The 14373-nt window shown below is 42.6% G+C and overlaps 1 protein-coding gene and 1 long non-coding RNA gene across 2 annotated transcripts in view; one reads left to right on the forward strand and one right to left on the reverse strand.

The window, feature by feature from the left end:
- LOC109876142 (C-type lectin domain family 4 member M-like) overlaps positions 1–14373 on the reverse strand; it is a 223449-nt gene that overhangs the window by 103347 nt on the left and 105729 nt on the right. The gene's annotated exons all lie outside the window — the stretch shown is intronic.
- On the forward strand, positions 4927–7458 carry LOC116360159 (uncharacterized). Its single transcript, XR_004206948.1, has 4 exons — positions 4927–5204; positions 6441–6566; positions 6853–6902; positions 7085–7458. It is a non-coding gene; the product is annotated as an uncharacterized LOC116360159 (long non-coding RNA).

Genomic DNA, 14373 nt, shown 5'->3' on the forward strand with positions numbered 1-14373 from the left:
GGCACACATACAGTAAAGCAGGCTACAGATGGCACACATACAGTAGAGCAGGCTACAGATGGCACACATACAGTAGAGCTGGGGACAGATGGTACACATACAGTAAAGCTGGTTACAGATGGTACACAGACAGTAGAGCAGGCTACAGATGGCACACATACAGTAGAGCTGGGGACAGATGGCACACATACAGTAGAGCTGGGGACAGATGGCACACATACAGTAGAGCAGGCAACATATGGTACACATACAGTAAAGCAGGCTACAGATGGCGCACATACAGTAGAGCAGGCTACAGATGGCACACATACAGTAGAGCAGGCTACAGATGGCACACATACAGTAGAGCAGGCTACAGATGGCACACATACAGTAGAGCAGGCTACAGATGGCACACATACAGTAGAGCTGGGGACAGATGGCACACATACAGTAGAGCTGGGGACAGATGGCACACATACAGTAGAGCAGGCTACAGATGGTACACATACAGTAGAGCTAGGGACAGATGGCACACATACAGTAGAGCTGGGGACAGATGGCACACATACAGTAGAGCTGGGGACAGATGGCACACATACAGTAGAGCTGGGGACAGATGGTACACATACAGTAAAGCAGGCTACAGATGGCACACATACAGTAGAGCAGGCTACAGATGGCACACATACAGTAGAGCAGGCTACAGATGGCACACATACAGTAGAGCTGGGGACAGATGGCACACATACAGTAGAGCAGGCAACAGATGGTACACAGACAGTAGAGCAGGCTACAGATGGCACACATACAGTAGAGCAGGCTACAGATGGCACACATACAGTAAAGCAGGCTACAGATGGCACACATACAGTAGAGCAGGCTACAGATGGCACACATACAGTATAGCAGGCTACAGATGGCACACATACAGTAGAGCAGGCTACAGATGGCACACATACAGTAGAGCAGGCTACAGATGGCACACATACAGTAGAGCTGGGGACAGATGGCACACATACAGTAGAGCTGGGGACAGATGGCACACATACAGTAGAGCAGGCTACAGATGGTACACATACAGTAGAGCTGGGGACAGATGGCACACATACAGTAGAGCTGGGGACAGATGGCACACATACAGTAGAGCTGGGGACAGATGGCACACATACAGTAGAGCTGGGGACAGATGGTACACATACAGTAAAGCAGGCTACAGATGGCACACATACAGTAGAGCAGGCTACAGATGGCACCCATACAGTAGAGCAGGCTACAGATGGCACACATACAGTAGAGCTGGGGACAGATGGTACACATACAGTAGAGCAGGTTACAGATGGCACACATACAGTAGAGCAGGCTACAGATGGCACACATACAGTAGAGCTGGGGACAGATGGCACACATACAGTAGAGCTGGGGACAGATGGCACACATACAGTAGAGCAGGCAACAGATGGTACACAGACAGTAGAGCAGGCTACAGATGGCACACATACAGTAGAGCTGGGGACAGATGGCACACATACAGTAGAGCAGGCAACAGATGGTACACAGACAGTAGAGCAGGCTAGAGCTGGGAACAGATGGTCAGGGACAGACTGGCAGAGACAGACTGGCAGGGACAGATGGGCAGGGACAGACTGGCAGAGACAGGGAGTCTCAGGTAAGTTTGTTGAGTCTTTGGCAACATTATGAAAGGTTCTCTTTTTTAGACTTGTAAAATTGGGACATAATTGGAAAATGCCATGGATACACCCACTCTCAACTTAAACTGGTGACTGAACTAAGATTTGTTTAAGGCAATGGTATTGAGGTTGTGATTAATGATGTAGTTTTGGGTACCAGTAGTTAGGAGTATGGCAAACACCTTATTTATTTTCTAGGAGGCAGACTGTGAGTCAGTGAGGGTGGTGAAACGGAAAGAGCCACGGAGAGAGACTTCAGAGGACAGTATCCCAGCCACGGCAGGACCAGTGGTCAACCTTGTTGCCAGCAGCACCAGTAGAAGGGAAAGTGGCACGCCATTGTCCAGTTACCTCAGTGATGGCACAAAACCATATCAGCCACACGCATAATTTATAGAACCGCAAACTCTTGCCAACAGAGTGTTGAGGTTTCAAGAGAGATGGTTTTGCGATTTCCCCTGGCTACATTATAATCCATCAATGAAAGGAGTGTTGTGTTTTCACTGTAGCCAAGGGTTTTCAAGCCAGCCATCTTTTGGCCAAAGAGCGGATGTTGCCTTCATTAGTGCAGGATTTAGGAACTGGTGGAAAAGCCATTGAATAATTCACAGCACATCAAAATAGCCAAACCCACCGCCACTGTGTAACTGTAACAGCACACCAGCTAAATCCAATCAGTGTCCAGTTATCCAGCGCGTGGGGTAAACAGACGAAAGCTACCTTGCACTGTATGAGAAAGCAACAACATTGATTGACTCCATTGAGTCCATTGAGACACACTAGAGACAATTTGCTGGCAAAGCAGTGGATCACTATAGGGCAGTATTTTTTTAAGTGTTGGACGGTGTGGAGGTTCAGTTTGACGACCGTTTTGAACAGGACAGTCTAAACATTCTGTAAAAGTTGGAAAGAGTGCTTCTCACGAGGGGAGTTGGATGAGTCTTTAGATCAGTACCCTGAGCTGAACATAGATGATCTTTCAGTGCAGATCCCTCTCTTTGCAACAAATACCCCTGTAGCAGCAGTGGAGAGGCAGCAGAGGTCCTCAGGAGGCTTCCAGTGGAGGTGGAGGGGGTTGGTTGACCAAGTTGAGGTGCTGAACAGAATTCTGTTTGTGGTACCAGTGTCTTCATGTGCACTCCGTAGGTTAAAGACTTGGCTACGGGCCAGCAGGGGCCAAGAGAGACTGAACGGGGTAGTTGTCTGTAATGTACATTAAGACAGGCTGGATAGTCTCGAGGGAAAATATCTGGCAGCAATTTGTTGGATCCTTTGGAACCTACAAACATATGTTTGTTTCTTTTGTTCAGTAGTGTGTATAGCAGTGGTTCTCAACCTTTTTTGGGTACTGGAACCCCTGCATATTTTGAGGCAAGGTGGGCAAGGTTTTGAGTGGTCCTCAGGGACCCCCACCCCCTCTATATTATATGTAAAGTTACTGTAATCCTTGTGGTGCTGAATACGTTCATTACACTTTTCACGGACCCTTTACAATTACACCAGGGACCCCTGGGGGTCCATTGACCCCTGTTTGTGAACCCCTGCTGTATAGTGTGATATTTGTGCTTTTGTTTAGTAGTTTTCAGTACATGACAGTACACTTACTAATTATTTCTATTATGTTATTTTATTTAAAATGGCATACATTGTGTCACATACTTGTCCATAGCTGCCGTTTGAAGAGTTGAGACACTGACTGAACAATACATATGTATTTTTGAAGGACATTTTGGTTGATTTATTTGGGTTTTTCATTGAAATAGTTATTTAGCTTTTACAACTGTACTTATTTTGAGCTTTTTGTTCTGTTGTAGTAGACTCAGGCCAGTGGCACATATTTAATGACTATATAAATGTATCAGAAAAAGTCAAATAAAAAGGTAAATTCAATACGGAGACCAACTTTGTGATGCTTCTCAATGGAGATGATTTTAGATGAGATCACACCATGTTCATTGTATTTTACGAAAACTGCACCCATACACAGTGTACCATTGCCACCTACTGGCCTTTCTTGGTATTGCTAGTTGTAAATACAAATACCTGCATACATACTGGACTGATAAGGAACACTGCTATAACTATTATTAGTTGTAGTATTATAATGATTTAAACATTTGAACAAGTTGGGACAACCCTTCAGTTAACTACTGTACCTATACATGATCCAGTTGTAGTAATTATGGTTCCTCAATATATATTTAACATATTACAACGTAGGCTATGTGTTACAGCAGGAATTGTCCCCCCTCAGCAATTGCTCTTGAGAAAATGTAATGTAATTGTCCAATCCAAAGTTGATATCAGCTTTCGCCCCTGCAGTAGACCGACATAGAAAGAAAGACCCAGGCATTGTTAAATATGTCAAAGGTCATCTATACTGAACCAGATATGAACAAGAAGGTCAAGTTTGACAGAGGTGAGATGGAGGAGAGGATTGTGGATATATTTGTCAGTGCAGACACCCTGAGACATAAATGTATCTTGTATGTGTCCACAGAGCTTGATTGCTCAGGGAAGAGACCCTTCCTAATTGCTGCAGTGTTTCTGGGGCTGTGTGTGTTCTACTAGCTGGGATCATAGGCCTGTCGGTCTATTGTGAGTTTGTGTCATTGCTTATCACATAGTTGTAAGACGTACAGGCTACTAAGCCTATTTAACTTGTGTTTTACCTAGTAACTATGTGTTTATACTTTGTAGATAATAGAGACAAAGATTCTGAGGATAAAAGGAACAAATTGTCACAGAGTTTTCCCTTAATAAGATCAACACAACTGAAGAAAGAGACCAGCTACAGACCAGATACAACAACATGACTAAAGATAGAGACCAGCTACAGACCAGATACAACAACCTGAATGAAGAGAGAGACCAGTTACAGACCAGACTGTTAAAGATAGGGCCGACTACTGCCCCCTTTGGAGGAATTGCGTGCCCATAGTAAACAGAAAAAAAATCTGTTAAAAATTGCTAATATATGCATATAATAATTATTATTGAATAGAAAACACTCTAAAACTTCTAAAACCGTTCAAATTATGTCTGTAAGTAAAGCAGAACTCTCAGGGCAGACATTCTTCCAAACTCTCCCTTGCCTTCATGAAAGTTGGACCCACTTTGACGTCATCGCCCCCACCATTCCCAACCAGCTACAGACCTGGGAACAGTTCCTATCTCTTCAGCACGGTGTCCTCTTTCAGTGGGGCCTCTCTTTGTGAGAATCACTTGGTGGGCTGAAACCTCCGGGTCACTCGAAAATACATGTACTTTCATGCGCACCTCTGGTGCGTAGATCTCTTTCTTCCAGGATTGACCAAACGATTTCGGTTTGTCTGTTCGGGCTAAGGTTTTTTTGTATGTTTAGAACATGTTTAAGCTTGATTCTGCACTTAGTTTGACCAGTTTAGTCGACATATAATATGTAATTTTGAAGTTTAGATGCGCATCGACTAGAATTTTGGCTGCATTTCAACCCGGATTTTGTCGCATTTGGTAACCTAAAGACACAGACTTGAAAACCAAAGGCAGTTTTTGGTAAGTATAACCCCTTCCACGTCTTCTGATCGAAGAACATCAAAGGTAAGGGAATATTTCTGTGTTAATTATGGGTTTCTGTGGACTCCGAGATAGAGGAGACATAATGCTCATTTCTGAGCGCCGTCTCATATTATAGCCTAGTGAACGAATTCTGTAACGTTAAAAATAAATGTAACACAGCGGTTGCATTAAGAAGAAGTGTATCTTTCTATCTATATGTAGAACATGTATATTTAGTCAAAGTTTATGATGTGTATTGCTTGTTATCTGACGTTAGCTCCGGCAGATATCATCATTTCTCCGGACATTTGAGTAGCATTTTGTGAACATGCCGTCATTGTAAACAGAGATTTATGGATATAAATAGCATATTATTGAAAAAAACATAAATGTACTGTGTAACATGTCCTATTACTGTCATCTGATGAAGATTTTCAAAAGGTTAGTGAATTATTTTTCTTTTAATCCTGCGTTTGTTGATTGCATTTTTTTGGCTATGCAAATTAGCTGTGTCTTTGGTGGTGGTCTGACATAAATATGTGCTATGTTTTCGCCGTAAAACATTTTAGAAATCTGACTGGCTGGCTAGATGAACAAGGTGTTTATCTTTCATTTGAGCTATTGGACTTGTTAATGTGTGGAGGTTAAATATTTCAAAGAATATTTTTGCGTTCCGTGCGCCACCGTTACAGCTGAACGTGGGAGGGGTCGTTCCCAAAAGGGAACCCTAACCCGTCAACAGGTTTTAACAACCTGACTGAAGAGAGAGACCAGTTACAGACCATATTTAACAACCTGACTGAAGAGAGAGACCAGCTACAGACCAAATACAACAACCTGACTGAAGAGAGAGACCAGCTACAGACCAGATACAACAACCTGACTGAAGAGAGAGACCAGCTACAGACCAGACACAACAACCTGACTAAAGAGAGAGACCAGCTACAGACCAGATACAACAACCTGACTACAGAGAAAGGCCATATTTAGTCAAAGCTTTTTGAGATATAAACTGATAAATTAGAAGTAAAATCAACAATAACTATATATCAATGGGTTTATGAGTATAGAGATAATGGCTAAGTGTCTCAATGTTTTCACCTTTGCTGAGAGAGAGGAGAGAGGAGAGAGAGAGAGGTGGAACAAGTATACTTTTCATCAGTACACTAATATGTGTGCATTATTTTATAAATATACCAATTGTGACATAAGCTTTATCTTTCTCGACAACAGACATTTATCTTCAACCTCCACCTGAGAGCCTGGATTGGTCTGACTGACTCTGTTACTGAGGGGCCCTGGAAGTGGGTGGACGGCACATCACTGATCACAGGGTGACAGATTTGACCATTTTACCAGGTGAAATGGAGACAAAAAACTAATATATTTTGCTTCCAATCATGTTCATAAAAATGTATGTTTCGACTCATTAATGTCATTCATTGAGAACTATAGATGTATTTTAGAAACCAGGTAATATTTACATATGAAAAGGTAAACTAAATGTGTTGATGGCCCATTCTTGCTAATTTTATGATAATCTTACAGTGTTTCTTTAAAACTGTAAAAACATAGGACTATGTGTATAATTGAGAAGGATGTTTGTACCACAGTGTCTGACTGTGTGCTTCTTTGTGTTGTTTAGGTACTGGAGGACAGGACAGCCCGATGATAGTGGGCAAGAGGACTATTCAGGTATACTATGGACAAGATGACCCTGTAAAGACATGGAATGATGACAAATGTGGCACAAATCTCAACTGGATCTGTGAGAAAGAGGTGTAACAATAACCCACAGTAACAAACAGTCTTTCTCTCTCTCCCCCCCTTTCTCTCTCTCCCTTTCTCTCTCTCTCTCCCTCTAATGGTTGGATAAGGTCCTGAATGGTTAGGTGATGATTCCACCTAGTGGTTAAAGTGAGAGATGAACTCACCATAGAAGTGAAATAGTGGTATGACAGACTGTCTCAAAACACATTGAAGAACAGAATCCTAGGGGACTGACCTTGGTCCCTCTCCTCTAATAGGGTTGAAAGGAGGAGACGAGATAACGTCTTAGTGTCAGAGAGCCATAAAGGAGGAAGAAGAAAATAAAGAGAAAGATAGAAAAATAAGACAATTAATTGTTGTGTTTAGATTTAGAGGAGAGTATGTAGACATAGGCATGCTTTTCAACCGGTCGCTGCCTGCACCTGCATGCCCGACTAGCATCACCACCCTGGATGGTTCCGACCTAGAATATGTGGACGTCTATAAGTACCTAGGTGTCTGGCTAGACTGCAAACTCTCCTTCCAGACTCATATCAAACATCTCCAATCGAAAATCAAATCAAGAGTCGGCTTTCTATTCCGCAACAAAGCCTCCTTCACTCAAGCCGCCAAGCTTACCCTAGTAAAACTGACTATCCTACCGATCCTCGACTTCGGCGATGTCATCTACAAAATGGCTTCCAACACTCTACTCAGCAAACTGGATGCAGTCTATCACAGTGCCATCCGTTTTGTCACTAAAGCACCTTATACCACCCACCACTGCGACTTGTATGCTCTAGTCGGCTGGCCCTCGCTACATATTCGTCGCCAGACCCACTGGCTCCAGGTCATCTACAAGTCTATGCTAGGTAAAGCTCCGCCTTATCTCAGCTCACTGGTCACGATGGCAACACCCATCCGTAGCACGCGCTCCAGCAGGTGTATCTCACTGATCATCCCTAAAGCCAACACCTCATTTGGCCGCCTTTCGTTCCAGTACTCTGCTGCCTGTACTCTGCTACCTCCTCATGCCTTTTGCACACATTGTATATAGACCCCCCCTTTGTTTTCTACTGTGTTATTGACTTGTTAATTGTTTACTCCATGTGTAACTCTTTGTTGTATGCTCACACTGCTATGCTTTATCTTGGCCAGGTCGCAGTTGCAAATGAGAACTTGTTCTCAACTAGCCTACCTGGTTAAATAAAGGTGTTCTCAACTAGCCTACCTGGTTAAATAAAGGTGTTCTCAACTAGCCTACCTGGTTAAATAAAGGTGTTCTCAACTAGCCTACCTGGTTAAATAAAGGTGTTCTCAACTAGCCTACCTGGTTAAATAAAGGTGTTCTCAACTAGCCTACCTGGTTAAATAAAGGTGTTCTCAACTAGCCTACCTGGTTAAATAAAGGTGTTCTCAACTAGCCTACCTGGTTAAATAAAGGTGTTCTCAACTAGCCTACCTGGTTAAATAAAGGTGTTCTCAACTAGCCTACCTGGTTAAATAAAGGTGTTCTCAACTAGCCTACCTGGTTAAATAAAGGTGTTCTCAACTAGCCTACCTGGTTAAATAAAGGTGTTCTCAACTAGCCTACCTGGTTAAATAAAGGTGTTCTCAACTAGCCTACCTGGTTAAATAAAGGTGTTCTCAACTAGCCTACCTGGTTAAATAAAGGTGTTCTCAACTAGCCTACCTGGTTAAATAAAGGTGTTCTCAACTAGCCTACCTGGTTAAATAAAGGTGTTCTCAACTAGCCTACCTGGTTAAATAAAGGTGTTCTCAACTAGCCTACCTGGTTAAATAAAGGTGTTCTCAACTAGCCTACCTGGTTAAATAAAGGTGTTCTCAACTAGCCTACCTGGTTAAATAAAGGTGTTCTCAACTAGCCTACCTGGTTAAATAAAGGTGTTCTCAACTAGCCTACCTGGTTAAATAAAGGTGTTCTCAACTAGCCTACCTGGTTAAATAAAGGTGTTCTCAACTAGCCTACCTGGTTAAATAAAGGTGTTCTCAACTAGCCTACCTGGTTAAATAAAGGTGTTCTCAACTAGCCTACCTGGTTAAATAAAGGTGTTCTCAACTAGCCTACCTGGTTAAATAAAGGTGTTCTCAACTAGCCTACCTGGTTAAATAAAGGTGTTCTCAACTAGCCTACCTGGTTAAATAAAGGTGTTCTCAACTAGCCTACCTGGTTAAATAAAGGTGTTCTCAACTAGCCTACCTGGTTAAATAAAGGTGTTCTCAACTAGCCTACCTGGTTAAATAAAGGTGTTCTCAACTAGCCTACCTGGTTAAATAAAGGTGTTCTCAACTAGCCTACCTGGTTAAATAAAGGTGTTCTCAACTAGCCTACCTGGTTAAATAAAGGTGTTCTCAACTGGCCTACCTGGTTAAATAAAGGTGTTCTCAACTAGTCTACCTGGTTAAATAAAGGTGTTCTCAACTAGCCTACCTGGTTAAATAAAGGTGTTCTCAACTAGCCTACCTGGTTAAATAAAGGTGTTCTCAACTAGCCTACCTGGTTAAATAAAGGTGTTCTCAACTAGCCTACCTGGTTAAATAAAGGTGTTCTCAACTAGCCTACCTGGTTAAATAAAGGTGTTCTCAACTAGCCTACCTGGTTAAATAAAGGTGTTCTCAACTAGCCTACCTGGTTAAATAAAGGTGTTCTCAACTGGCCTACCTGGTTAAATAAAGGTGTTCTCAACTAGCCTACCTGGTTAAATAAAGGTGTTCTCAACTAGCCTACCTGGTTAAATAAAGGTGTTCTCAACTAGCCTACCTGGTTAAATAAAGGTGTTCTCAACTAGCCTACCTGGTTAAATAAAGGTGTTCTCAACTAGCCTACCTGGTTAAATAAAGGTGAAAAAAAAAAAAAAAAAAAAATACTGTACTCTAGAAAATGATTCTTCTTTATTTTTATTAGAAACATGTCATGTGATTTGCCATAGACTTATGCTTAGTAAAAGAAAATTGGGACCAATTATTAACCAATGCTTATCACTTTAATGATATGAATAACAAGTCACTTTTGAATCAAAAAAGGAACAGTTGTCTTTAACAAGGTATACCAGCTTCCTGGTTGAATGAGATTGAATACTGAGAGGGCACACTCACACACAAACAAAAACAATGCTAATGAACGGTGAGAATGACTCACAACCTTCACTGTACAAGGGACAACGTGTAGGTGACCAATGGCAACACCAAGCACCAGAGGACCTGTCTGCTACACACTCATCATGGTGTCTAATGGGGTCTCCACCCTCTCCCTCTCTGTTCTGTCTGTGAACCACAGCAAGTGACAGGATGTGTCACAGCTCTATCCACCAATAATAAACAGACCTGTGTGTCCTTAATGGCACCCTATTCTCTATATAGTGCACTACATAGGGAAATGGGATGCCATTTGGCCACCAGTTACTGAGGGAGAGAGACCAGTTACTGATGGAGAGAGACCAGTAACTGAGGGAGAGAGAGCTGTTACTGAGGGAGAGAGAGCTGTTACTGAAGGACAGAGACCATTTAAAGAGTGAGGGAGACCAGTTAATAAGGATCAGATACCAGTTAAAGAGTGAGAGAGACCAGTTAAAGAGGCAGAGAGACAAGTTACTGAAGGAGAGAGACCAGTTACTGAAAGAGAGAGACCAGTTACTGAAAGAGAGAGACCAGTTACTGAAGGAGAGAGACCAGTTACTGAAGGAGAGAGACCAGTTACTGAAGGAGAGAGACCAGTTACTGAAGGAGAGAGACCAGTTACTGAAGGAGAGAGACCAGTTACAGAGGGAGAGAGACAAGGTACAGAGGGAGAGTGACCAGTTACAGAAGGAGAGAGACCAGGTACAGAATGAGAGTGACCAGTTACAGAATGAGAGAGACCAGTTACAGAATGTGAGAGACCAGTTAGAGGGAGATTGACCAGTTACAGAGGGAGAGAGACCAGTTACAGAGGGAGAGAGACCAGTTACAGAGGGAGAGACACCAGTTACTGACGTAGAGAGACCCATTACAGATTCGAGAGAGAACCATTACTGAAGCAGAGAGACCATTTACTAAGGGAGAGAAACCAGCTACTAAGGCAGAGAGACCAGCTACTGAGGCATTGAAACCAGTTACTGAGGCAGAGAGAGAAGCTACTGAAGGAGAAAGACCAGCTACTGTGGGAGAGAGACCAGTTACTGAAGGAGAGAGACCAGTTACAGAATGAGAGTGACCAGTTACAGAATGAGAGTGACCAGTTACAGAATGAGAGAGACCAGTTACAGAATGAGAGAGACCAGTTACAGAGTGAGAGAGACCAGTTACTGAGGGAGAGAGATCAGTTACTGAGTGAGAAAGACCAGTTACTGAGGGAGAGAGACCAGTTACTGAGGGACAGAGACCAATTTGAGTGAGAGAGACCAGTTATTGAGGCAGAGAGACTGGTTACTGGGGGAGAGAGACAAGGTACAGACGGAGAGAGACCAGTTACTGATGCAGAGATACCATTTACTGAAGGAGAGAGACCAGTTACTGAGGGAGAGAGACCAGTTACTGGGGGAGAGAGACCAGTTACTGAGGGAGAGAGGCCAGTTGCTGAAGGAGAGAGGCTAGTTACTGAGGAACAGATGCCAGTTTAAGAGTGAGAGAGACCAGTTACTGAGGGACAGAGAGCAATTAGAGTGAGAGAGACCAGTTACTGAGGCAGAGAGACAAGTTACTGAGGGAGAGAGACAAGGTACAGAGGGAGAGAGACCAGTTACTGAGGCAGAGAGACCAGGCAGAGAGACCAGGCAGAGAGACCCCTAAGGAGAGAGACCAGTTTTTTTATTTAAAAAAATTATTCACCTGTATTTAACCAGGTAAGCTAGTTGAGAACATGTTCTCATTTACAACTGTGACCTGGACAAGATAAAGCAAAGCAGAGGGACACAAACAACAACACATAGTTACACATGGAATAAACAGGCGTATAGTCAATAACACAATAGAAAAAAGAAAGTCTATATACAGTGTGTGGAAATGGCGTGAGGTGGTAAGGCAATAAATAGGCCATAGTTACTGAGGCAGAGAGACCTATTACTGAAGGAGAGAGACCAGTTACTGAGGGAGAGAGACCAGTTACCGAGGGAGAGATCAGTTACTGAGGGAGAGAGACCACCTTTCAGCAGGACAATAAGCTAAAACACAGTTTGACCAAGACAACACTGAATGTTCCTGAGTGGCCTTGTTACAGTTTTGACTTAAATTGGCTTGATAATCTATGGAAAGACTTTAGTTAGATTACTTGTTGGTTATTACTGCATTGTCGGAACTAGAAGCACAAGCATTTCGCTACACTCGCATTAACAACTGCTAACCATGTGTATGTGACAAATAAAATTTGATTTGATTTGATTTGAAAATGTCTGTTTAGCAATGATCAACAATCAACTTGACAGAGCTTGAATTAAAAAATTTATCTTAAAAAATGGGCAAATATTGCACAATCTATATGTAGAAAGCTCTTAGAGACTTACCCAGGAAGACTCACAGCTGTAATCACCGCCAAAGTTGCTTCTACAAAGTATTGACTCAGGGGTATGAACACTTATTTTTTTGCATTTACTTTTCAATACATGTGCAAACATTTTTTAAACATGTTTTCAATTTGTTATGATGGGGTATTGTGTGTAGATGGGTGAGACAAATAATCCATTTAATCCATTTTTAATTCAGACTGTAACAAAACAAAATGTGGAATAAGTCGAGGGGTGTGAATATTTTCTGAAAGCACTGTACTTATCAAGCATGTTTCCACAGTGTCTGACTCGCTGGTTCTCTGTGTTGTTAACCATCTAGGTACAGGTATCTATCCAAATGCATTAATCTGGGTCCTGCTGGAGAGGAGGACTATGCTGAGAGAACACAGAAACATCTGAGTGAGAATCTTCACTGGATTTGTGAGAAAGTGGTTGAACATCACCATGACAACATACTGTGACACATACAGCAGCCTAGTGCACACAACCTCCTCCTCCTGTCTCTCTCTCGCTCCAATTTCATCATTTAACAGAGCGACTTACAGTAATGAGCAGTGGAGTAAAGTACTTAAGAAAAAATACTTTAGAGTACTTATTAAGTAATTTTTGGGGTATCTGTCCTTTACTATTTATATTTTTGACAACTTTTACTTTACAAATCAGATGGGCTTGACAATCTGGACCCTCTATTTCTGAAACTATCCGCCGCCATTGTCGCAACCCCTATTACCAGCCTGTTCAACCTCTCTTTCATATCGTCTGAGATCCCCAAGGATTGGAAAGCTGCCGCAGTCATCCCCCTCTTCAAAGGGGGAGACACCCTGGACCCAAACTGTTACAGACCTATATCCATCCTGCCCTGCCTATCTAAGGTCTTTGAAAGCCAAGTCAACAAACAGGTCACTGACCATCTCGAATCCCACCGTACCTTCTCCGCTGTGCAATCTGGTTTCCGATAAAAGACAGTACTGTGCAGCCGTCTTCATCGACCTTGCCAAGGCTTTCGACTCTGTCAATCACCATATTCTTATCGGCAGACTCTGTAGCCTCGGTTTTTCAGATGACTGCCTTGCCTGGTTCACCAATTACTTTGCAGACAGAGTTCAGTGTGTCAAATCGGAGGGCATGCTGTCCGGTCCTCTGGCAGTCTCTATGGGGGTGCCACAGGGTTCAATCCTCGGGCCGACTCTTTTCTCTGTATATATCAATGATGTTGCTCTTGCTGCGGGCGATTCCCTGATCCACCTCTACGCAGACGACCCCATTATATATACTTCCGGCCCGTCCTTGGACACTGTGCTATCTAACCCCCAAACAAGCTTCAATGCTGTACAACACTCCTTCCTAATCTGTAAAATTGTAATTATTCGCCTACCTCCTCATGCCTTTTGCACACAATGTATATAGACTCCCCTTTTTTTTCTACTCTGTTATTGACTTGTTAATTGTTTACTCCAATTGTAACTCTGTGTTGTCTGTTCACACTGCTATGCTTTATCTTGGCCAGGTCGCAGTTGCAAATGAGAACTTGTTCTCAACTGGCCTACCTGGTTAAATAAAGGTGAAATAAAAAAATAAAAATGTAAAACTTCAATACTTTTTACAATATACATTTTCCCTGACAACTTGCACATTCATCTTCTGCACATCTATCACTCCAGTGTTAATGCTAAATTGTAATTATTTTCGCCACTCTGGACTCTTTATTGCCTTACCTCCCTAATCTTACTACATTTACACATACTGTATGTATTTCTATTGTGTTATTGACTGTACGGTTGTTTATCCCACATGCAACTCTGTGCTGTTTGTTGTCGGACTGCTTTGCTTTATCTTGGCCAGGTTGCAGTTGTAACCTGGCCAAGATGGCGTAGCAGTAAGTCGTCCTGTCGTCCTGTCGTGTCGTGTCCCTGTAT

This window comes from Oncorhynchus kisutch, unplaced genomic scaffold (genome assembly GCF_002021735.2).
Source record: "Oncorhynchus kisutch isolate 150728-3 unplaced genomic scaffold, Okis_V2 Okis07a-Okis12b_hom, whole genome shotgun sequence".
NCBI lineage: Eukaryota > Metazoa > Chordata > Actinopteri > Salmoniformes > Salmonidae > Oncorhynchus > Oncorhynchus kisutch.